The sequence below is a fragment of the Xenopus tropicalis genome, chromosome 10, assembly GCF_000004195.4.
Source record: "Xenopus tropicalis strain Nigerian chromosome 10, UCB_Xtro_10.0, whole genome shotgun sequence".
Classification (NCBI taxonomy): domain Eukaryota; kingdom Metazoa; phylum Chordata; class Amphibia; order Anura; family Pipidae; genus Xenopus; species Xenopus tropicalis.
In genome coordinates this window covers 25,940,725-25,967,332 of record NC_030686.2, presented here as the reverse complement: position 1 = coordinate 25,967,332, position 26,608 = coordinate 25,940,725, and positions in this window count along the sequence as shown.

Below are 26,608 nucleotides of genomic sequence, written 5' to 3'. Positions count from 1 at the left end.
CAGGGACCTCCTTCATCTTGTGTTTCTGACTCTTACTGCAACTGTACCTTGTATTTATTTGTATTTATTGTTGTTCTTTGTATTTATCCATTATCTTTTGTATTTATCCATTATCTTTAACCCCCTGTCTGTATTAATGAATTCTACTGTACAGCGCTGCGTACATAAGTAGCGCTTTATAAATAAAGATATACATACATACATACAAATGCAAATATATAGAGAAGGATATACTTATTAGTAAGGAAACAATGTGGAAGCTCTTACCCATATATGTTTTAATACTAAACTAAAATACTAAAGTGAAAGCTCTGTAAACAAAATAAGCCATGTCCTAATGCATTACTGAGTTTTTTAAGCAAAATAAATGGAACTTATATCCTATTTATAAGTGGTTTCAGCCCCCTTAAAAACTGTTTTTATATGAAAATCTGCATTTGAAATTGATACAAAAAAAATCACTATTTTCTACTGTAGAACTAAAGAATTGCCAAAAGAGAACCCTTTTCTACTATATATTGGTGCCATATTGGAACCCAATGTATTAAAGGGTTACTAACAAAAGGAAATTTGAAAAATGAGAGTTGAAAAAAGAGTTTCTAGTAAGGGAGTACAACAAGTGGTGCCAATCATTAAACCACACGGCCAATTATTTGTCACGCACAGTATCCCCAAATCCAGAACAAAAGCCAAGGTCACAATCAGGTAGATGTCAAAACCGTACTGGTAGCGAGGTACAAAACCAGAATCCAAAAGATGTAGTCAAAAATCAGGCAGCAATCATCAAAGTCGAAATCAGGCAAGGTCAAACACGGAAAAATGACATAGGAAAATCACACCCAGGAACTAGCAAGTAGAACGAACATTGGGGGATGAAAATATGTGCAAGCGCCTTTAACCATTTGGATGTTCGCGCCGTGCGATGTCATCGCCCCCAAGATTGATGTGGTGCCAGGGAGGAAGGCAGGCGTCCCTGCCGGGAGGATGGTGGGCGTCCCCCATCGTCCCCCTAGACTACCAGGGATATGTAATATTACATTCAGGTTATAGAGTATGCAGACAGAGCTTTGTACTTAATGCCTAGGCAAGATGGATGCTGAGTAAATGGCTTGCACTAGAGAGCACTATGGTTTGTGTCCCGTGCACTCATTTAGAGACAACCTCTAAAAATTGCCTCCTTCAGCTGTTGAAAGAAAGTAAAATGAAAATAAAAGGTATTGATTTGATTTGGTTGAATTCTAAGAATTTGGTAAAATCCTGCAAAAAGTGCTAGATTTCACCTGAATCCTGAATCAATTCCTGGATTTAATTATGAATTTCTATTTAAAAATACAATTTTTGCTAAAAAATACATGTTTTATTTGGCATAAGTTGTGGGGTGAAATGATAAATGTATAGACCATTTCCATACATTTACAGCGAATCAGTAAATAGAATAGCAACTCAAATGCATGGGTTTAATGTTTTCAATTAAAATTAGAATATTTGTTTTTGCTTAGATATTTTGCCCACACCTCTAACTGGCAGCACCTCCACAATTCTTCTAAATTTCTACCCTCCAGCTACAGCTTTCTTGTTCTGTTTTCTTACAATTAAATTACCTTAACAATTAAGTGCACGCATCACATTCCCCCGAATAAAAGATTTCTTTTTATTATGTTGTTACAATGAACTCTCTGCGTCAGATAACAATATTTTCAGTGGTATGGAAACCGAGCCATGAGGGTTTTTTTTGCCCATCCCTATGGGACTGGTATGCAGTAATTACCTTCTAACACTTATTTATTTTAACAACATTTTAAAATTTTTATCTCCACCTCAAACGCATGAAACTACACCCTCCAATGGCTTACATTTAATTATCTTGATAGGAATATGTGGTAACTTGGCAGCAATGTTCACCACATTGAGAAAAAAAGCCAAGATTCCAAAAACACTCCTGATCACGTGGATCTGAATGTTCAACTGACCTAAAAAGTATCTCTTACATAGGAATGAAATGGTGGGTGTACATAAAAACAAAAGATTTGCAACTAGACTATTAAACATGATAATTACACAATTTTCCTCCTTTACCTCAAATGACTTATAATGGGGACAACAGTAGCAATCTCTCACCCTTTCAACAACTTCACTCAAACAGAACACTGGTTTTATAGTTGTTAAATCATCCTACACTGTCCCACAAGGGATCAATGTGATTATGGCATGGAAGTACATAATGGGTTTAATGCAGCTGATACATCTTAGAGCATGTGATTCGCTGTCTTGCCAAGCAGCAGTTAAGGATATAACACATTATTTGTTGAAGTCATCTATGCAGGATAACATAGGTGAAGCCAGCCGTATGTTATAATGCATGATAGGAGACCAGCGTGGTCCTTTATCTCTGTCCAGGGTCCAGCCACATTCCCCTCCCGCTTCCATGTTCAAACATGTTTTCTCCTATCATTGACATTGGGGCGCATGTTCAATTTCTGCTTGTAGCCTTCTGTCACCTTTCTTTGTTTTTAATCCCTGTCCGTGTATTGTATCCTTACCCAAGCTGGATACTGACTCCTTGGGCTTCCTGCCAACGCCTGTTTTGTTTATTTCTGTGGTATGCCATATTCTTCATTTCCCAGGGTGCCACAGCCATGTGCTCTGATAAACTTCAGTCAGGCTTGGGACTCCTCCAGTTACATGGGAGTAGGAGAAACAATAGGTTACCTGAAAGCAGTTCTAATGTGTAGCGCTAGCTCCTTCTGAAAGCTCAGACTCAGGCACAATGCACTGATATGGCGCCTACACACCAATATTACAGCTAAAAATACATTTGTTGGTTTAAGAATATCATTCTAAATGGTTGAGTGAATTCTTTTCTATGTAAACAGTGTTATTTAGAAATAAAAATTACACAATAAAAATCATGACAGAATCCCTTCAAATAAAAATATGAGAGTGAATGCACACTAGGTAGTGTTCTTGCCGGAAAAAAATATGTATATTTTGTATAAATTTACTGGGCCATAACAGAAACTGTATTAAGATATATTTATATACATAGTTATATATTTGGTTATATATTTGGTTGATGAAACCATTAGACATTTAACTAATATACAGTATACACACGGTTGATTGTGAATTATTTTTTATGTACAGAACTGCACCCATGGCAAGGCTAGTGTTGTTACTGAGCATTGCAGTAAATTGCCAAACATACCTAAAACAGAAGGGTAGAATAGAATAAAAACAGCACCAGGAGCATATATCAACAGCCTACAACATGACCAAGCAGAAAAGTAAGAACCTTAGCCTGGCCTAACTGAATCTGACACAAGTATGTCTGCTAGAGATGCATTTTGAGGACACCTGACCTGCCCAGTGGTCTGAAATCCAACTGGAAACCAACAGCTTCCATCACTGTAGAATTTTGTGCCTTTTAGATTAGATATTGGCTTAGGGATGGAGATAAGGCATCTTAGCAAGTTTACAAGAGCTGGTTATATTAAGTAACTGAAAATGATCCAGCAATAATTAGAGGGGAATGAAAATCAAAATATTTTCTAAAGCAATATATGGGGAGTTCTCTGTTCGGATTAATGGAAATTCAGATTCAACAAATAGTTCTCAGTTTAATGTAGCCAAAAGAAGAAATTGACATCATACATTAGAAATGCAACTCTGACCATTCTTAACATTAACTGTACTACGTTTCTAGGAAAAGAAAAGAACAAATTTACTGGGTTTAGTAATATGCATTACATAAAAATGCTCACACTAAGGCAGTGAAGGCCAAAACGGCTCCGATCTGGGTGCGTATGCAATTGTCTTACATTCAGTTTCTTCTTTTGAAGCACTTTCTCCATCCTAATGCAGCAGCTTTAGATTGTAACAGACACTCAGTCCCTCTGTTATGGCTAGGCATACATTATAGAAACATATCTACAGCCATTGCTGGAGCCTAGGGTCCTGACGGAATTCTCCCACCACACTAGCTAAGCATAACATTATTAATACCACTCAGAAGGTTCTTTAGCATAACTCACTACATAAACCCTGCAGCATAGCTTGATACTGCAGGCCTCAGTCAGTATCACACTACAGTGTAAATATTCTGAATTTCACTGTTTTCTTTAATATTTATGGAAAGAGAGGTGCCAGAACAAGCCAGCAGGCTCTGAAGGTGGCCCCAGGGAAAAGTGAGAAGTTTCTTTTTTACAAGGGTGGTGAAATCATGTAAACCATCTTCCACTAGAGGCCTTACAGTGTATATATAATACAGTTTCTTAGGATAGATGTGAAATACAAAATATAAAGCAAAGTTACAGTATAATCTGACTCAGATATTTTCCAGCATTTGCATGACTTGTGATGGTTTGGGTTTTAAAACCACTGCCCTTCTGCAAGAACTATTGTGTTGGTCAACTGAAATGTTTACAGATTTGATAGCAAATTGCTTGTTATTCATCAAATAATGAATTTATATAGCACACACTTCTAGACAGCAAGCTTGTTATTGCTAAAGAAATGGATATTCTGTCCCAAGAATTGTTATTCTGGACACTACCACAAAGGAATATATACTCTAGGAAATTTAGCAAAGATAATTGAATAGCAGAGAATAACTTATTAACAATGATGGGTGAAATGTTTCTCCAGGCATGGATTTGCGGCAAATTTCCGCATCTCGCCATTGGCGGATTGTTTTTCGTGAAACGGATGAAAAAACTTGCCATGGAAAAATTTGCAGCCCATGACAAAAGAATAGCCGCGGGAAAAAAAAGAATAGCCGTGGGTGACAAAAGAATAGCCGTGGGCAACAAAAGAATAGCTGCGGGACAGAAGAATAGCCGCGGCCGACAAAAGAATATCCGCGCAACAAAAGAATAGCAGTGCGACAAAACAATAGCTGCAGGCGACAATTTTTTTTGACGCGCGTCATTTTCGCCGTTTCACAAATCTTTTGAAAGATTTGCAAATTTTTCGCTCCATTGCTCCATTGAGGTAGGTGTATAGTGATGAGTGACTTTAGGCTGTATTGGTTTGGGACATCATTCCACATGGGCTACCACTATAAATTTAACAATAAATACAATAATAAACTCTCTACCCCCACCCCCTGACATCACCTCTGCTGCCAAAAAAATAAATTTTAACCAGAGATATGTAAGAAACATTTCATATATAGCTCTCCATATATATACACCTTTGCTTTCATTTCTAATTTCCTCTCTCTGGTCCTAGGGGACTTTGAGGTATACTGCACTTATTTACCTCTTCAGCATGGATCCACTTTAGGGTCCCCACCTTCTACACTGAGTAGTCATAGGTTCATACAAGTGTTTTTTGAATGTGTTCCCATGCAACATCTCACCTGTGTTTGGCAGTTCAGCAAACCCCAGTCAGGACCACTACTGAAATGAATGGGCTCCTTGTTGTGGAAAGCTTTATAAAGCCAACGCAAGGGGAACCCATGAGCAAACGCTTGTGTGTAAGAGTCCTAACATTTATGCACCTTGCAAAGAGCTTGTATACAAGAAAGTAGTGTATATGGTGTGAATAGCATTTAAATTGCAGCAGGTCAACTTTACAGTGCAAGTTTGACCAAGTGCTGGTTTTCTTTGTTTTGTGTACAAATGGTAACCTAATATTGCATCTTCCTGCCATTGAAATAAGGATTTTCTTACTGTACATACATGAACTGGGGTTTAGAAGCTTCTCTGCTTTTCTTACTAGAGCTCCATAATTTCAGTGTATATTGTTGTTAGGAGATTAATCATTTTAAATGCACCATAGATTTAGTACACCATGGGGTGGCACATAAGCTTACATATTTTAGCCAAAGTGTTTATATGATTTATTATATTATTTATTTATAACATTTATATATGTTAAACTGTCAACTGTGAGCTGACAATCATTTTTCTCTTTGTGAGCAGATATAGTGTATATAGTTTCTAACACCTGGTTGCTCTAATGATACAGTAGGTAGCATTTACTTCTGTTTGAAAGTTTAAAGGAGAAGGAAAGGTAAAAACTTTTACAGCCATAAGCACTCACAGAAATGCTGCACTGAGTTCTCTGTCAAAAGAAACAGGATTTGTTGTCTCTTTGTTTTCCTGTGCCACAGACACACAGCTCTCTCCCCTCTCCTGCTCTCCCCTCCCTCAAGAATGCTAAGAACTCCCCCCCCTTAGGAATGTGTGATCTGAGCCAATCAGCAGGAAGCTTCCTCATAGTCTTACAAACTGCACATGTCTTCTTGGTCTTGGTCTTGGTGCAGGAGCGAGGCATTATGGGAACTTTCTTTACAAAGCTCAACGTTTTTTTTTCCTATGAGGCTTCTGATCATCTGAATGGGAGCAATATGGGGAGACTTAAGGGCACTATTGAGACAACTGAAGGTATGCCTGCAGCTTGAGATTAACTCTTTATTAGCCTTTCCTTCTCCTTTAACTGGTTAATATGGTTTATACAGGATCACCTTACTTTATTTGTAAAAATGACAGTAAAATAGTATAGTAATTAATCAAAAGCAACTGAGTGCAGGATTGGCCAGATCAGGCATAACTTTGACTGGGCAGGTCAGGGAGGAGTTTGCTACAGTTGGCTAACTTAGTATTTATTGTAATAGACTATAGTCTATAGCACAAATGATGTAATATACTATACTGGGCAAGGAGCTAATTGCAAAAACTGATGCAATCGGCCATCAGTTTTTTACCCAACATGAAAAGAATTAAGTGTCTGCTTTACAAGTAATAAAATATACAAGCACAATGTTTGCACAAGGGTCATCCTTGTCATAGCAGGTAGCACGTGGGCATGGGCATTTTTTTAACCACTCTCTCTTCATTGTGTTGAGGCACAGGTTGAGTATAATTATAACCAAGAAAGCAATGGTTCCTGATCTGTGGGACTGCTCTCCCCACCCAGGGCCCAGAGCAGTGATTGGGTGGTAGAAGGCCAGGTCAGGTGAGATGTTGAGAGAAAGATATTTTGAAGGTCACTTAGGGTAAATTTTGGGGTGAACACAGTTTTCCTGTACTTGATATTCTTGGACCTAAGGCTGAATGACACAACGATAACACAATGTTTGTTATATATCTGTAACTTTATTATGTGCCAGAGGGTTCTTTTTAACTAATTCTAGACTTCCAAGAGGAACCAAAAAAGTCCATTCCAACAAAGACATGGATTACAAATCAGGAAATGTTTAAGGATATGCCTTCTGTTGTTTTTTTCCCTCTAAATGAATAACAGGGGGTTTCTCCATATAATTACACCAACCACAGTAGTATTTTAAATATGCTTTGATTTTTCCACGAGACTGCGTCTTTAAATGTAAATCCTCCAAATATCAGCATCATATGTCAGAAATAAAAATGTAATAATTCACACCAGCTCTGTGAAGTTCAAACCTCTGTCTTTGGAAATTATTTTATGTGATTTTTTTTTTGTTTAAATAGAAGACGTGTGGAACGCAATAATAACTTGCATTTAATGATTCTATTTTATGTGAGCCTGTAACATTATATATAATAGTGTCATTATTTCCTAAGTGTCTAGACACAAGACAATGCACATATAGCTGAGGGTTTAAAGGGGGGCTGCGCATGGAATTACCAAGTAAAATATTATCAGACACAGAGCTCGTTTCTCAGCAAGGAAATTAAAATAAAGGAGACATTAAACAGAAAACTACAAGGATCCATTATGTTTGAGGATCTGTAGATGGATACAGGAGGATGTTATTTCATTCTGTACAAGCTATTTACGTATTGGCCAATGTGATTTATTCTGCTTTATCATTTGTGGATGTTACAAGTAATAATTAAAAATAATATATTGAAAACTGGTACTGTATTTTATGGAGAATTAGAAAACCAGCACAGTTTTTTTTTTACTTAGAAAAGTACAGCTCTGGGACCTGTTATGCAGAATGCTCAGGACCTACGGTTTTCCGGATAAGGGATGTTTCCGTAGTTTGGATCTCTATAACTAAAGTCTACTAAAAACATTTAAATATTGAATAAACACTATAGGCTTATTTTGCCTCCAATAAGCATTAACTATATCTTAGTTGGGATCAAGTTTTATTATGTTTTACTGTTATAGAGAAAAGGGAATCATTTTTAAAAATTCTAATTATTTGCTAATAATGGAGTCTATGGACGATGGCCTTTCCGTAATTTGGAACTTTCTGGATCATGGGTTTTCAGATAAGGGATCTCATACCTGTATTAATAATACCCTCAAGGAGTTTAGTGGTGTAAATAGTGCCGATAGCACAAGTCAGACAGGCAGCCAAAAGGATTCTACGAACTTTACCGCAGTTGCACAGTTTTTTAAGATCTGGTATGTAGTGATGGGCGAAATTATTCGGCAGGCATGGATTCACTGCGAATTTCCGCGTTTCGCCATTGGCGGATTGTTTTGCAAAACTGGCAACAAAATTCAGCGCATGAAAATTTGCAGAGTGACAAAAAATTGTTGCCGATGTTAAAAAAACAACAACATGTGCACAATTTTTTTTGCCGCCAAACATTTTTGCCATTTCGCAAATTTTGTGAAAGATTCACAAAATTTTCGGCGAAGCAAAACGGGACAGATTCGCTCATCACTACTGGTATGATGTGATCATAGAAGGGGTTTGAAATGTTGTTCATTGAGCCACGGTGCCATTTTTAAAAACTTTCAAATACTTTTGGCACTTCAATAAGCTCTGATAGCAATCACTACCAGGCATGTCACTTTACGAGGAGACATTTGGTTTTAAAGTCTTTAGCTCAGGTCCAATTACTCCTCAATTGTTATACATTGTTGACGTTTATCAGAGCACAGGTCATATAGCAGTAGCACCCTAGGAAATGAAGAATATGTCTAGCCCCATGTGAAATTTCAAAATTAAATATAAAAAAATCTGTTTGCATTTTTGAAAAATGGATTTCAATGCAGGATTCTCCTGGAGAAGCTCTATTAACTGATGTGTTTTGAAAAAACATGTTTTCCCCATGACAGTATTCCTTTAATCTCCCTAAGCTACCACTGCCTTCGTAACATAGCACATGACGTATCTTAAATAAATTACCCTAGAACTTGTCACCTTCAGTCTTTCACCTAGTGTCAGGTTTGGCCACTGGTAAGTGACTGACAGGAAGGAGCCTATGAGCTGAGTTGCCCAGAATAGTCCCTTTAGTTGCTGGGGAATAACTTAAGGTCATGATATGCAATAGATAGTTTTAATAAGTAAATGGAAAAAATGACAAACAGAATAAAAAATAAGAAAGTCCAAAATAAAGGCCTGTAATAAGGCTAGTGGTAGGCTAAGCAGAGTCCAGTAAACAAGCCGAGAGTCAGGACTGGCAGAAGACAGGCAAAGTCTGCTAAGCAGGCAAAGGTCTTGGCAGGCAGCAGGCAGGCAGGCAGGCAGGCCAGAGGTCAAAACCAGGGAATCCAACAGCAAACAGGAACCAAATGGGGACAGGAGAACAGGAACAGGGGAAAGGCAGGGATCCAAGAACCAGGTAGGGAATCAATCATGAGTCTGAGGAGTTCAACGAACAGGCTGGATCAGGCTCAGGAGCTATGACGATCAAGCAAGGAGTATAGGATGAAGCAAGAGTATAAAGGCCCTTAAAGGAGAAGGAAAAGCTAAGTCACTTGGGCACCCCCAAGTGACTTGATTCGCTTACCTTTTTAAGCTGGTGCCCCTGTACGGAGAGAACAGCACCAGCCTGGGGTACCTGCAGCGCTTCCTTCTTCGCCGCGCGCATGCGCAGTAGAGTGAATAGTGGAACTTTAACAGAGAAGTCAGCTTTTCACTCTGCTGCGCATGCGCCTGACTCACAGTCAAGGCTTAACGAAGAAGGAAGGAGGAAGCACATCGCCCCAGGTGCCCCGGGCTTACGAGGTAAGAGATTAAAGTCACTTGGGGGTGCCTAACATTTTAGCACCCCCAAGTGACTTAGCCTTTCCTTCCCCTTTAATTACCGAATTAGTGGCACATGCACTTAACAAGGTGGGAGGAGGCAAGAGGGAAGACATACAAAATAAATATCAGGATAGCTGACCAAGAAAATACTAAAAGCCCCCAGTGCTCAGTGGATAAGTGCAGGCACTGTTCAACTCACTGACCAGAGTTTGATTTCACATGAGTCCTGACACCAAGTTTCTTGAAATCATTTTTGAGGACTTCCTCCTTCCTCTGACATGGCAACTGGGTCTTCCCAGCCTACATATATGTTATTGAAAAATATTGTATTCCAAAAGTTTTGGGGCCCTAAATGTATTTTGGGATGGGGTATGTCTTCTAGTTACACTACTGAGTAGCCTCAGACTGATTGGTCCGTTTATGAGAAAATGATGACAGTTCTGCAGATGAGCATTACTCATCATATCCTTGTTAAAGAACAGGAAAGTTCGGCAAAAGCTATGCCATCCATAGATTGGCATCCTGTTAGGTGTCATGAGTGCCAGCCAGAGCCTAGATACTGACCATAAATTTTTCCTATCTGTATAGAATACCCACAGCCAGTGGAATATAGTCCTTTCCTGTTTTCCATAGTGGGTGGCAAGGTAATGATCTACAAACTAGCATAAGCTACAATTCTCTGTAGTCTTTAGGAACTTAGCCAGGTTTGGGCACAAACAGATAATAACAGTATAAGACTTCCCCACATTTTCAGTTTAGCTTCTTAGTACTAATACAGGATCCCAGCTGATAGAGTTGACTCTAATTCCTACGCAGGCTGGCCATATACTGTACATTTGGATATTGAGCATACATTTAAACACAACGTTCTAAATCTAACACTCGTACAAGAATGAAATTGTAGGATAAAGGATAAAGATGTTCTGAACATAAGATAGCTGGCAGACACCAGTCCGACAAAAGGGACTTCATGGAAATGCAATTTTGGTCCCTCAAGGATATCATCAGATACACAATACATGAGCAGATCTTAACCTGTCCGAGTGACTAAACAACTAGTCGCCATGGTACGAAGATTATCAGGACGATAATTTGGAGCCCTCACACAGTCCCAAAATGGTACGAAATTATGTTTTGTGTGATTATATTGTTGTGTGTATGGCCAGCTTAAGGTATTGCCTCATAAACACACCCTGTTATACAACTTAATTTAGTGCACTTTAAACTGTATGGAGGAATATAATTCTTTCCACAGCCACTAGAATATGATTCTTTCCTATTCTCCATAGTGGGTGGCAAGGTAATGATCTATATACTAGAAATAAGATACAATATTCTGTAGCCAGGTTTGGACAGGTTCTTTCGGACACAGATAATCATACTAAAAGACATTATAATATAATAGCTTCGTAGGGCAACTTAAAGACATGATCCCAGCTGATAGAGCTGCATACCTCCCAACATTTGAAAAATGAAAAGAGGGACAAAATGAATTGGCGCGCGCAGTGCGGAAAATTTTTTGACCATGCCCACTTTTGTGGCCACGCCCCAATTACCACACTCCATTAAAAAAAATATACTCCTTTTAAATAGATGAAATGGCGGGATCAGACGGAAATGTGCTATACCCTCACACTGAATGATCTAAGGAAAACTATATAGCCCGTGTGCCACATAAGGCAGTCAGTTATAAGTGAGTTATAACTATGTACCAGTTTTGCCCCCCCATACACAGTAGCCCCCCCATACACAGTAGCCCCCCATACACAGTAGCCCCCCATACACAGTACCCCCTATAGGAGCTCCGCCTTCTTCTGCAGCTTCTCCCTTTATGCAGCTCCTTGTGCGGCGGTGCCAGGCAAGGAGAGGCATAATGAGTAAAGCCACAGGAGAAGCCAGAACGTCCGGCTCCAGCCAGCGCATCCCGCTGTGCTGGGACATTCATGGAACTATCCGGGACAGCGGGATGCACCATAAAAACTGGGACTGTCCCGCGAATCGGGACAGTTGGGGGGTATGGAGCTGACTCCAGTTCCTATGCAGCCATTTACACTAGGGGGAGGTAAGGTATTGCCTCATAAAAGCACCTTGGAATACAACTTCATTTGGTGCACTTTAAACTGCCACAAATATTCCTCTTTTATTGTTTAACCTTAGAGGAATATCATTTTGTACTTTTCTACAAGCTGTATTTACTGTTGGACATATAAACTATTTCTACATTTAAATTCTTAAATAGCTCCTACAAATAAACAAATGTGTCAACAAATGTACAATTTTATATGAGAAGTGGTTTTCATACTAAAGATCTATCCCAAGTTATAAATGGCATTCCCTGTTTACCATCTTGTGTAACAACTAAAACCACTGTATCCTATATAGCATATCTGGTATCCACTATGTAAACACGGGCCCAGTACCAACTTAAATGGTTACACCATGGATCCCCATCAGCTTATTTAAAAAGAAAAACTGTAGTAGCTGAAAACGTGCTGGATCCACGAATTTATTTAACCAATTTCAGCATACAAAGCTCAAATCATAAAGATAAATCCTGCCGTCTGGGTGCTACCTTCACACATTAGATGAGTTCCCTCACTAAACTGGGCCCCTTGTGGACTACCAGTGAGAAAACACAAAATGGTTGGGGTCACCCCTGTACTCACAATACTTCTTGGGAATTGCTCAGCCTCCTGCCTTTCCTCTCAGCTCCTTAGACACTCAGTCGCTTTCTCAAGGCTCCCTGTGCTCCTTACAGATGCAGGCAGCGCCCCAGCCCCTCTGGGAGTTCTAAAACACAGACAGGTATCCTTCCTGCTCTGAGATACCCTTACACACCTTTCCATACAATGAAATTCCTTTTCACAGGACAGCCTTCCTGTGGAAAGTAAGCTCCAATATGTGAGCTGGACTACTGGAATGGATTGCTTGTTCCTTCCAGAACCCTATAGCTTCCGGGTCTAGAGAGCAAAACCCTTTAACCCTTTCACTGCCAGCCGTTTTGGACAAAGTGGAACTTCTACTGCCAGACAGTTTTTGAACATTTCGCACTGTTTGACTTTAGGGGCCTTTCCTCGGGGGGACTTTTAGTTTACCCAGGAAAACAATATATTGTTTTTTTCAGGACAACCTAAGCTTTTAAAATATGGTAGAATTTTTATGTAATTCCAATTTTGTAACAAGATATAGGCTTCTAAATGTCTAAAAAATGAAAAAAAATAATATTTTCCATAATATAAACACATATACCAGAAACAAAAAATATTTTATGCATGAAAATACACCTGATTTGGAAAGTCCCATGTCTCCTGAACGTGGCAATACCAAATATATATAGTTTTATGGAGATTTCTCACTTGTATAGGTCAAAACCCTCCAGCAGTAAACTACCAAATTTCCAAAGCACTGCTCCAGAAAGCTGCATACTTTAGATTTTAAGGCCCAAAATTCCGCTAACAGAAAGTTAATCCCAGAAAATTTTACATTTTTAGAAAGAACAGATTCTGGGGAATCCAGAATAGGCACAACTGTCTGTCTACTCCAAACTATGTCACAATGCTTTCCTAAAGTTATTGGTTTTTATCAAAATTTGTAAAAAATTTTAAAAATCGCTTCAAAGCTTCCAGTCTATAGTATCTTAACTCCTAAAGGTCATAAAGTAACCAAATAAAACACTATAAATATGAACGCCAGGGGTCCACTGAACAGTTTGATGCCCAATATGTATAGGTTTAGCTAAGTATGTGGCATGTAGGGGCCCCAATGGGAACATACCCCCATATGTACTGTCATTTCTGTCATTTCAGCTTCTGCAAAATCAACATTTACATCATTATATGTGGGATAACGCTAGTAAAAAGTAAATTCATCCCCGAAAACTATATATTTTTGGAAAGTACACATTCCCCCGAATCTAAAATGGGTACCCATGTCTTTCTACTCCAAAGTACCAAGCCACAAAGCTTTCCTAAATTGGCAATTTTGATAACATTTCCAAAAATCCACTCAAAGCTTCCAGTTTCCAGCATCTTATCTCCCACATAGTGTTAGGTACCAAGATAAAACACCCTAAATATGAACGCCAGGGGCCCACTGAACAGTTTGATGCCCAATATGTATAGGTTTAGCTAAGTATGTGGCATGTAGGGGCCCCAATGGGAACATACCCCCATATGTACTGTCATTTCTGTCATTTCAGCTTCTGCAAAATCAACATTTACATCATTATATGTGGGATAACCCTAGTAAAAAGTAAATTCACCCCCGAAAACTATATATTTTTGGAAAGTACACATTCCCCCAAATCTAAAATGGGTACCCATGTCTTTCTACTCCAAGGTACCAAGCCGCAAAGCTTTCCTAAAGTTGGCAATTTTGATAACATTTCCAAAAATCCACTCAAAGTTTCCAGTTTCCAGCATCTTATCTCCCACATAGCATTAGGTACCAAGATAAAACACCCTAAATATGAATGCCAGGGGCCCACTGAACAGTTTGATGCCCAATATGTATAGGTTTACCTAAGAATGTGGCATGTAGGGGCCCCAATGTGAACATATCCCCATATGATCTATCATTTCTGTCATTTCAGCTTCTGCAAAATCAACACATTTACATCATTATATGTGGGATAATGCTAGTAAAAAGTACATTCACCCCAGAAAGTCATATATTTTTGGAAAGTACACATTCCCCCAAATCTAAAATGGGTACCCATGTCTTTCTACTCCAAGGTACCAAGCCGCAAAGCTTTCCTAAAATTGGCAATTTTTATAACATTTCCAAAAATCCACTCAAAGCTTCCAGTTTCCAGCATCTTATCTCCCACATAGCATTAGGTACCAAGATAAAACACCCTAAATATGAACGCCAGGGGCCCACTGAACAGTTTGATACACAATATGTATAGGTTTACCTAAGAATGTGGCATGTAGGGGCCCCAATGTGAACATACCCCCATATGATCTATCATTTCTGTCATTTCAGCTTCTGCAAAATCAACACATTTACATCATTATATGTGGGATAATGCTAGTAAAAAGTACGCTCACCCCAGAAAGTCATATATTTTTGGAAAGTACACATTCCCCCAAATCTAAAATGGGTACCCATGTCTTTCTACTCCAAAGTACCAAGCCATAAAGCTTTCATAAGTTTGACGATTTTTATGGCATTTCCAAAAATCACCTCAAAACTTCAACTATGCAGCATACAGGTCATTAGGTACCAAGACAAACCTCCCTAAATATGAACCCAAGAGGTCTACTGAACAGTTTGATGCCCACTGTACATAGGTTTATCAAAGCACATGGCACTTAGAGACCCCCAAATATACCTTGTGCATAATAATTTCATGGCTTATCTTTACCTAATTCATAAACACACGGCAGTTTTATGAGGGGTAGAAGCTGCAGAAATGTAGGGTGACCCCTAAAAACCATATATTTTTGGAAAGTACACATTCTGACAAATCCAACAAGGGTAAAGAGTCCTTTCTACACCAAAGTACCGATCTGCAAAGCTTTCCTAAAGTTAGTGGTTTTTATGACATTTCAGAAAATCGCATAAAAATGTTGCAGTTTGCCGCATTTATCTCACACAATTTCTTGCGTACAAAGGCAAGTCACCCCAAATAGGAACACCAGAGGCCTACTGAACAGTTTGATGCCCAATATGCATAGATATACCAAAGTCTGTGGTGTGTACTGAACCCAAAATGAAAATAGCGCATATGGATTTCTCGTCTGCCAACTCAGCTTTTGCACACAGAGCCCCCTGACAGCGTATTATGTGCAATAAGACCCCCTAACTATACAGAGACCCCCAGAAAACCATATATTTTTGGAAAGTACACATTCTGACAAATCCAACAAGGGTAAAGAGTCTTTTCTACACCAAAGTACCAAGCCGCAAAGCTTTCCTCAATTTAGGGGTTTTTATGACTTTTCAGAAAATCACATAAAAATGTTGCAGTTTGCCGCATTTATCTCACACAATTTCTTGCGTACAAAGGCAAGTCACCCCAAATAGGAACACCAGAGGCCTACTGAACAGTTTGATGCCCAATATGCATAGATATATGAAAGTCTGCGGTGTGTACTGACCCTAAAATGAAAATAGCGCATAAGGATTTCTTGCCTGCCAACTCAGCTTTTGCACACAGAGCCCCCTGTCAGTGTATTATGTGCAGTAACCCCCCCCTAACTATACAGTGACCCCCAGAAAACCATATATTTTATAAGTACACATTCTGATGAATTCAAAATAGGTAAAGTTATTGTTGTACACCAAAGTTACACCTGGCAAAGCTACGCTAAAAACAGATCAGGAATACTAATATAGGGATAAAAATGCAATAAAACCACAAAAATTGTGCAAATCAATGAAACAACAAAATAAGTCACATGACAGTGTAGTTAGTGGTTAGAATATCTGATCCAATAGTCACTCTGTCAAAATAAACAGTTTTTGGGGGAAATAAAAAAAAAAGAAGTTAAATGAAAAAAAAAAAAAATTTAAAAAAGTTTTTGTGAGTTTGTGTATACATGTGCACATGTAAAAGTTGTGTGACAGTGTGCATATGAGTATGTATGTAAGTGTAAATAAGTGTGCAAAGTGGAAAAAAAAAAACCTGTGCTAAATTGTGTTGTATGTGTGAATAAATGTATATAAATGTATGTAAGTGTGTGTAAAAGTGTGTATAAATAAAAATAAACTCACACTTACCTGTCCTGAAGGTCAGATCGATTCCCTGCTCCAACAATCTTGCAGCCGTCGGGAGGAAGTAGGTGGGAGGCGGCTCAGGGGGGAAGCAGGAAGCAGTACAAGCAGCAGATGCGATGCGATCGCATCTGCTGCTTGTAGGATGGTCCTGCGACAATCGCATCGCAGGACCATCCCCCCCAACCCCCAAGGTACTACGGCGTTGGCAGGAAACTGCTTTTTTTAAAACGACGTAGTACCTACGGTCTTGGCAGGGAAAGGGTTAAACAGAGCAAACACTCTCTGTTTATCAACATCTCCCTTAGGGCTGTGGCACATGGGGAGATTTGTCACCCGCGACAAATCTCCCGTGTCGTGGGTGGGATGGCATACACAGAGCCGTGATTTCCCCGAAATCGCGAAAGTTGCCTTGAGAGGAAACATTTTGGGGTGATTTGTGGCCCGCAACATGGGAGATTTGTTGCAGGTGACTAATCTCCCCGTGTGCCACAGCCCTTAAAGGAGAAGGAAAGGCAAAGTCACTTGGGGGTGCCAAAATGTTAGGCACCCCAAGTGACTTTAATCGCTTACCTTGTACCCCCCCCGTTGGAGAAAACAGCACCAGCCCGGGGCACCTATAGCGATGCGCTTCCTTCTTCCTGCTTCATTTTACAACGACTAAATGACAGGCGTATGCATGTGAAAAACTGACTTCTCTGTTAAAGTTCTGCTTTTTCACTCTACTGCACATGTGCGGGCGATCAAAGCAGGAAGAAGGAAGCGCTGCAGCTACCCCGGGATGGTGCTGTTCTCTCCCAACAGGGGCACCAGCCCGGGGTAAAAGGTAAGCGATTTAAGTCACTTGGGGGCGCCTAACATTTTGGCACCCCCAAGTGACTTTATCTTTCCTTCTCCTTTAAAGCCTACATCTGGGAAAACTCACAGAAGCAAATATACTTTGTTACCAGTGAAGGGTAACAATACATTATATTTAATGCATACAAACCCCTTTCATTTTTGGAATTACAGGTCCTTTAATCAAGCATCAGTTAGCATTTCCCATCAGGGTGAATACCATATTAGTTAGATTTGTACAGAGAGTCTCTTAGCATTTTCACCTTATAAAAACTTTGGCTACTCTTTCAGATGTTTAAAAGACACTAACACTAGATATCTTGGAGACTGACAAAATCAGGAGGACTCATGAAAGCAAAGGAATTTAGAACATCTGTATGTTTCTTACCAAGCTTTTGAAAGGAGAATGGCAGCCTAAATCTAAAACAATAACCTCATAATACAGAATAGCTGTGGCTATCCTGTAAATAATATCCTTATAAACATTGCTTAGTGATGTAATTTGTGTCACATGACTCACTGAAACTTGTGTATTCTAAGAAATTATGTACCCCCTGTTGTAAAATATAAGGATATTAGAAGTTACCTCAGAGTTTCATGACCTGTTTAAAAGCACGCAGCCTTCAGCCTTGTGCGTTTATATGGTCATGGAACTCATCAGTGAGCTATAACATCCTTATATTTTATAATAGTGGTACATTATCAGAGTTGCCAGTCCCTGGAGACAGTCTCCCAGGGGATTGTACGCCACCCGCAGTGCACCACCTATATGATGCCATCGCACTTGCACAAAATTGGCATGATGCTACGGAACACTTGCTACACATGCCCATTGAGCATTCGCGAGAGCATAGGGAAAGGTAAACTTTATTATTATATGAAATGAGGTTATCAGTATCAAAGTGATAGAGATGTTGCATTGTCGAGCAAGAATCAAGTGAAAATTACCTTTGATTGTGGTTTTATTAAATTCCCTTAGACTCAATCCCAATTCTAAGTGAGCCTTCCCAGTTTGGCAAATGTATGTATATCTTTAAGACACGTGAGGAAGGAGGCCCCTGCTTATGTTGAGTAGCTTTGTAGTCACAAATAGCAGTAAAATGAATATGTGGAGCCTTGGAACTGGCTTTATTTAAGATATTTTAAAAAAAAAAAATACTGGTTTGACAAAAAAAACATTTTTTTCCCTGTAACTATAAAAGCTGTGGTTATACCAAGGGTAATAAATTATAACAGAAAATGTTAAATGTGTGTGGACATTACTGAATCTCTGGGAACAAAAGAAAACAGATTAATGTGCTGTAATATAGAGTGCTAGGCAAATTATTCTTATGTATTCAGTGGTTTGAGGTTAATATTGCCAACATTGCTCTTGGGATGGATCCACTCCACATACCATTACCAAGCTATCTGTACATCACACGGCAGCTCGTTTCACCGTGTTCTTAGGAGTTCTTTCTGTGACTATCCATAGCTATCTTAAATACAGAGAGATATTTAAATATCTATATCCCTTATAACTTACCAACCAAATGAGATGGTGACGAGGGAGTCATTAATTGGGTTTAAAAGTGGCCTGGGTGCCTTTTCTTGCAAGAGAGTCACTTGAGGTTTTGATTTTTAAACAAAATCCATAGAGGTTAATTTTGATATTCTACCAGAAATAAGTGAGGAATGAGTCTACTAGCAACCAGTATATGGATAGGCTGATTCTCATCCTGCAGTTATACATCATGGTCTGGCAAATCCCAACCTTAATTTTGCATACAGCACTTATACTGCATTTTCCTATTTGTGTCTGTAAGTTACCCTCCCATATAGATTGTAAGCTCTACGGGGCAGGGACCTCCATCCTCTTGTGTCTTTGACTCTTAACTTATTGCAACTGTATCTTGTATTTATCTATTATTATGTTAATAATCCCGTTTGTATTAATGTATTCTACAGTACAGCTCTGCGTACATAAGTAGCACTTTATAAATAAAGATATACATACATACATGCATACATATTAGCCAAAATAGCTGGGCATTGGTGTACCTTTAAGTGGTTGCCCCCTGGAAAAAAAAACTTGAATACAGACAGTAAATATGCACAGGCCATCAATCTCCCCTCCTACCTCTGCCAAACCGCCACCCACAGCAATCAAATGGGCAGACGACAAAGTTTGTGGTTTGAAGCAACTGAGGAGGGAGAACAATTATACAGCAGACCCCCAGATTTAGGCCCTCCTTTACCCCGGGTTCTGCTGTAACTGCAGGGTCTGCTGCATGGTACACAATTGCAGCTGGGCACCATGACAACAAACTGGGCATGTATAGCTGAAATTTATACTGGTTGCTAGATGCTGTCAGCAAAGCCCAGAGACCACAACATGAATATTGAGACTAGATTTGTATTCTTAAAATTTGTATTGTTGCGCTCACTATGCAGAAGCTCTCCTATTCATCTTCCAGCTTGTTATTCAACCACTACCTAATTAATTGGGCAACTGAGTGGACATTTAAGCTGATCAGCCATAAGAATGGTTATTTGCAATGCCTAAAAATGGCCAGTGTTTGGCCAGCTTAACACAGTTTGGATTTATTTAATACCCTTCTACTATGCCATCTAATTTACAGCTTGGCTACTAGGGACATTGATCCTAGCAACCAAATACCTGGAGAGTAGCAGAAAAACAACGAAAAGCCCAAAAGGTCATAAACAATGGTTCATTTTTTAGCAGTATATTTGTAGGCTATTTAGCTGGTTACTAAACCTATTTCCTCTCAGTTTAGCACAGTCATGAAAATGAGACCTGGCTTTGTATAACCTTGCAAAAAAACAAAACACATGTAAAATAAATGTTAAAGGGGAACTTTTACAGTGCACATCTATAGTTTCTCTCCCTTATATGCCATTTTAAACAGAATATAACGAGAGATGTCTCAGCTCACTGTGTACATGTGGGAAGTACCACATTTCTTGCTCCAGCTTATGTGTTCTCCATAGACAGGAGCAGAACAACAGTTTCCTTTTGTGACTACTAAGAATGGCAAAACGGCTATTGAAATATTTTGTACTATGACAAATGTATCCCCTGCAAATATGACAACCTGCTATACATATGAAAGTGTTTAAGTCACATGACATACCTGGCAATTTGTTTTTCTATCACCCTTAATGAAATAATAATGTAATTGTTAAAGGGCAACTATATCCCTTAATGGTTATATTAACTCTTATAGCACAGGGCTGCTGTTTAGCATCCAACAGACAGCAGCCCAATGCCATACAAGATCTAATCCCCCTTTATATTCCAGGTTTCACCTAAACACCTTTTCCTAAGCTAAGTGAGTGAGGGCACTACATTTATGACTGCTGAGTCTTAAGTTCTATTTAGAATAAAACTTGCAATATACTGTAAGTCTCTATTGTTTAAAATATATAAGCAAAGTCATCAGTAGAGCGTCCTGAGCATATTTAATTATTTTCTTTACATACACTTTAACCACAGTCATAATGTGCTTCTCACATTAAAGTCTCAAACATTACAGTCTAGGTGAAATGCAATCTGGATATCAGGGGATGCTGGGAGTTGTAGTTCAGCTGCAAGTTGGATACCTTTGTTCTCAGCAGACAAATCTTCTAACCTATTGCCCACAAACAGAAGCTTTCTAAGCTCTGCAGTGCGCAGCCCTGGTTTCCGCAGCATTAGTAACGGTGATACCTGATAGCCGGCCCTCAGATATGCTGGCATTCACATCACAAGGCAGTTTTTATAAAGTTGTTTTGTTGTCTCTGTATTTTTCAGCTGAGTAGCTTGGTTGCACGGTCATGCTGTACCAGGTCCTGAATTATAATCTCATTTGAAGTAGGGAGACACGATTAGCAAGCTATGAATAACCATTCAGTGGCAGGGGTTGTAGGGCTGTTGGATCCCAGCCAGCCGTTAAGGAAGAAGGCTGCCTATAACCCTCTCCATGCTGGAAACAGCAGCTGCTATTCCAAAGTCTGGGAAGAGTTTTCTTCAATGGAACAGTAAGTACATTTAGAAGAGGAGTCACCAACCTGCAGCTGTAGGTAGGGGGTGCAAAAGGCTAACACTATAGGTAAGATAACTGGTAGATGTGAGATGGTAACAGTTTATTCCAGTGTCAAACTGCATCCTGTCACTTATTGCAGTGCAAAGTGCCCATCCTAATGTTCGCAAATCACCTAGGAGCTCAGAGCACACAAAGAGATTCCAGGTATTTTACCCAATCTCCCCAAATCCTCTGTACAACAATTGTAGACATTTGTGATGCTGTGCCTGGAGCACAGAAACAAATTAGTCAGGTAAATTTCCTGAAATTTCTGAATGAGCCTTTATTCTGTCTAAAGGGTGCAGATAAAGGACCAAATTGTGGTCCTCTCCACACAACGTTTTGGGGAAAACCCTTTTTAAAGAAAAAACGTTGCACCCCTGAAACCATGTACCTCTGCAAATAGCATTTCAAGGGCTTGTCCTGCTTGAACTTGCCTTGTGTGCCAGGGAATTTCCACTTTACCCAATGTTTTAGAGGGTGCCGATCCCTAATCACTGTGCGCCGGGCTATAGCTTCCTGCAGGAGACCAGGGTGTGTGGGAGCAGTCTTTCCTATACAGTTATCCAGTGGCTTAACTAGAGTCATACATGCCTTCCTCCAGACACGTGTCTGTGTGCACACTTTCACCTTCTGTCTCCTATCTGCCCTGCATCCTCTAGCCCCTGGGCCTGCCATGCTCCCCAGCCCACTTCCCTTTAACCTTGGGGCAGGCTTTGGTTCAGTTGCACTCTCTGCACCTTCAGTAGTTACACCAGTGTGAGGTTCCTTGCTTAAAATGAGCAATATCCAATTAAAAAGAACCTTCTTGTATGTAGCTTCTGTCATGCTACATATTTGCAAATATCGACTTTCAGATTGTTTAAAATAGATTTTTCCACCCATGTAATGTGGTACATTGGGATGATCCATTTGTTAAGCACTCTGGCTAATCACTGGATGAAAAAGTGAACCCCCCAAAAAAGCTGCAGGACATTGTTCTATTTCAATGAGCTCTAGAGAGGGACACAGATTCAAAAACCAATAACAGCCTTAACATTGGATTTATTTTGACCCCTTTTTCCGGGAACAACTACATTTCCTAAGGGAACCAAATTAAGCTAAGCCTCCCCAACCTCAGAGGTAGCCAACTCCATCCACCAAACCTAAAGAGTCTTGAATGATTTTGGACCTCATATGAAGTGTACAATGATGTCCTGGACTTTGCAATGCTTTTATGCAAATACTAACAATTTTAAAAAGAGTATAAAACAATCACATTTCACTCTGTATAAACTAGTATTTAGTAGGGAAATGAAGTAATACTTGAGACAGAAAGCATTTAAGAGCATGAAATAACGTCATGAACTAAGTCTTAGCGTTCCAGACAGTAGGGCCAACTCATGTGCTATGTCTTATCTGCTCTTCCTATCTACAGCGTCACTCTCATTGTAGAAACCTCCAGTAAATTTTGACCAGTTGAAACAACAAAATAGCTGGTGGAAAAACATACATATTATAAGGGATTAGAATATAATGTCTCCTGAGGGTGAAACTGATTAAACTTCAAGACACAAAAATAAATGTATTAAAAGCAAATCTAAGGGTGGATAAAACTTAAATCCAGACAATTACTCTGCACTTATCAGTGGAAAGGCCCTATTATAGATAAGACTTTTTAACTGATACATGATGATTTGTCCCAATATATCTCTATGCTTCCTTTTGGCAGGCACTGCTACATGTGTTTTATATGCTTTTTATTTAAAAAAAAATTATAGGATATGTTCATCTTTTAGTTAACTTTTATAATGTTAAAGACCTATGGACTTATTCTAAGCCTCTTATTTTCTTATTTTAATTGGTTTTGGTTTCTTAGCTTTCGGTTCTGTTACTTTCCAGTTTGCAACTGAAAATGCTACCCTTTTTGCAGGTTGTTGGGGGTTCCTAACCCTGGCAACCAAAAACAGATTAACTGCGAGGTTTTGATTTTACTGTTATTTCCTATTGCAAATCTGTTTTTTACTCACCATGTTTATGAAACACAAGCAACTAGATAACAGTCTAAATTTGAAGCATGATAGCAGAACAAAAACATAAATAACCAGAAAATGTAAACATTTTCTATACAATACTAAAATTTAACTGCCCATTCGAAAACTCATAGTTCCAAGTGTCCCTAGTTTTGTTATAGTTATAACACCATACATTAGACCCACCCCCCTGTTATCACAGTTCCCCTATAGTGAAAAGCACCAATGTGTCTATGGAAATAATGTTCAGGATTTGAATGTAAATGTGAAATAAACTGGATTGTATTTTCAATCTCCTTGCTATGATATTGTAGTCACTTTTTAGTCAGGCATCAGCAGGTAAAGGGTTACTTCTCAACTCATCACCATACTAGCTTGGATTTGCAAGCCCATTAATAGGGCTTATTTGTAACTCAGTATTGTAGGAATCCCCCTGTGAACCTGATACCTGCCTGACTTCCCATGACCTCAAAGGCTTGAGTCACTTCCTGATGTAATCCCAGCTTTCTCCTGAAAGTAAATTGGGGCTATCGGAGATCACCTTGCTTCAGTTCTCTCAAGCAAGAGAGACATCAGACCATGTGACTGCTGGGCAAGGCATTATTAGAATAAACAAAAAGGACATCCTTACATGGTAAGGTTCCAAATTGACAAAGAATGAACAGAGAAATACATTTAAGTATGTGCAAACTGCTTCTTGACTGCTATTGCTGAGCTACACCGACGATTACCCCCACTCCAACAAGGTAGGAATTGTAGGGCCACAGGTACGCAATCTCTGATCGGAAACAATGAAAATTCATTACTTATCTTTAGTAATTTTACCAGTGACAATGTATTCCCAACACTATCTTCCCAATACATTTAAAAATAGTGTGGGCAGAGAGATTGTTGGGTCAGAATAAGCACAAAATTATAGGGGTCATTTACAATGGAAGGACACAGTGTGCAAGAAAAAAAAGGCCACAACCTGTCATTTTTTTCTACATTTTGCACACTGTGTTCTGCCCGTTAAATAGAGTCCTGCCTGCAAGCGGGGTGGGTCGGGGGAGGCATGTAGACGTGCCCCTTGCTTACCCCTACCCATTCCCCTAATTTGCACATAATTAAGACAGTAACAAGTAAGGAAGTGCCAAGAGGCGCAGCTCCCAATAGGGCTCTGTCCTTACCATCTGCTTTAGAAAAGGTTCTACAGGTGTGGGATCCCTTATCCGGAAACCCGTTATCCAGGAAGCTATGAATTACGGAAAGCCCGTCTCCCATAGACTCCATTTTAATAAAATAATTAAGAATTTTAAAAATGATTTCTTCTTTCTCTGTAATAATAAAACAGTACCTTGTACTTGATCCCAACTAAGATATAAATAATCCTTATTGGATGCAAAACAATCCTATTGGGTTTAATTAATGTTTTATTGATTTTTTTTAGTAGACTTAAGGTATGGAGATCCAAATTAAGGAAAGATCCCTTATCCGGAATACCCTTGGTCCCGAGCATTCTGTGTAACGGGTCCTATACCTGTATTACCTAATGGGCAATTCTTTTTCAATTGCTCTTTATTTTTTATACTTTCTTAATCATTACCCTCTCGCTCTCTTTGCTGCGTCTTTCCAGCTTTCAAATGGGGGTCAGTGACATGCAGTAGCGTGAGAAAGCCAGCTTTTTTGTTAGTTCAACTTTTCACTCTACTGCACAAGTGGTGCGAAGACAGAGAAAGGAAAGGGATCGCTCTCTCGCAGCTACCTGGAGCTTGGTGCGGTTACCACCAACTTGTGGTATAAGGGTATTAAGGGTTTTCGGGTTTTGTTTTTCTCTTTCATTTGTCCGACAAAACAAAAAAAAATTGTGTTTTTTCCATGTTTTTTTTTCACTTGTGCTTTCTTAAAAAGCCTGTTTAAATAAATTGCTTGGCATGTGTGGCTTTAGAGAAACTGAGTTTATTCATGGTTATAAACTACCCTTATAGGGGTTAATCTGAGGCGTCTGGGGTGGTGAAAGGCCTCAGTATTGAAGATGAGTTAACCCAAAGGTAGCCAAAGCCTTAGAGAAATCAGGACTACAGGGCGTATCTGCCAGAGTAGGGGCTAGTGTGGTGGGGCTTAGGGTAAAGTGTGTTTCCCACTGGATAATATGGTATGCAACCTGCAGCCAGTTTAACCATTAATATGCTGTAAGGTATTGCTGAATTTATTGCCTCATCTTATTGCACCTCTTTAGTAATAATGAAATTCATAGTTAAGGAGGGAGGGCCCATCTGAGGGAGAGGGTCATAAATGTAAGGGCATTCTGCCTGAGAGCAGCTGGTAAAGGCCAATATAGCCAAGAAAGTGTTAAACTACTAACACTCCCTATTTTTACAGCACAGTATTGAATTAAAGCCCCAAATCTGTAAGAGGGCACTGTAAAGGCAGGTCAAGGGGTACCATAGCCCACCCTCTATTAGGTTATATTAACCAAGGACACTCCTAATATACTGACCTACTCCATTTACCCTAAATCTTTGACCCCTTTCTGATAAACTCCACCCATTTCCAAATATACCATTCAGGACATTCCTACAGCAAATAGGCTGGTTGGGAAGTAAACAAAATATGATTTTTTTTATAAATTCCACAGCCACAAACCCCTTGCTGATGAAGTGATGAAGCCTCCAAATCCTATGTTGTCATAATATATTGTTTCCTTCATCCATTTTCTTTCTTTTTGAATTGTTTTCTGACCATAGAATGTTATACTATATAAGTAAAAAGGCTCCAACAGGGTATAATTGATATTTTGAAATGCAACATTTTTTTTTCAGATTTGGAAGAGGCAGGCCCGGATTTGTGGAGAGGCCACAAAGGCCCGGGCCTAGGGCGGCAGAAGTTTAGGGGCGGCATGCCACCCCGTTGCAGCTAAATTTTTAAATTTTGCTCCCATACAGGGCAATGGGGACCTCTCCCCACTCCTCTGTATGGGAGATTAAATGTACTTGAGCTCGCTGCCGCGCGGGGGGGGGTTGCCTGTGCGCTCGCTGCCGCACGGGGGGGGGTTGGGAGGGGTTCACGCATGTGCA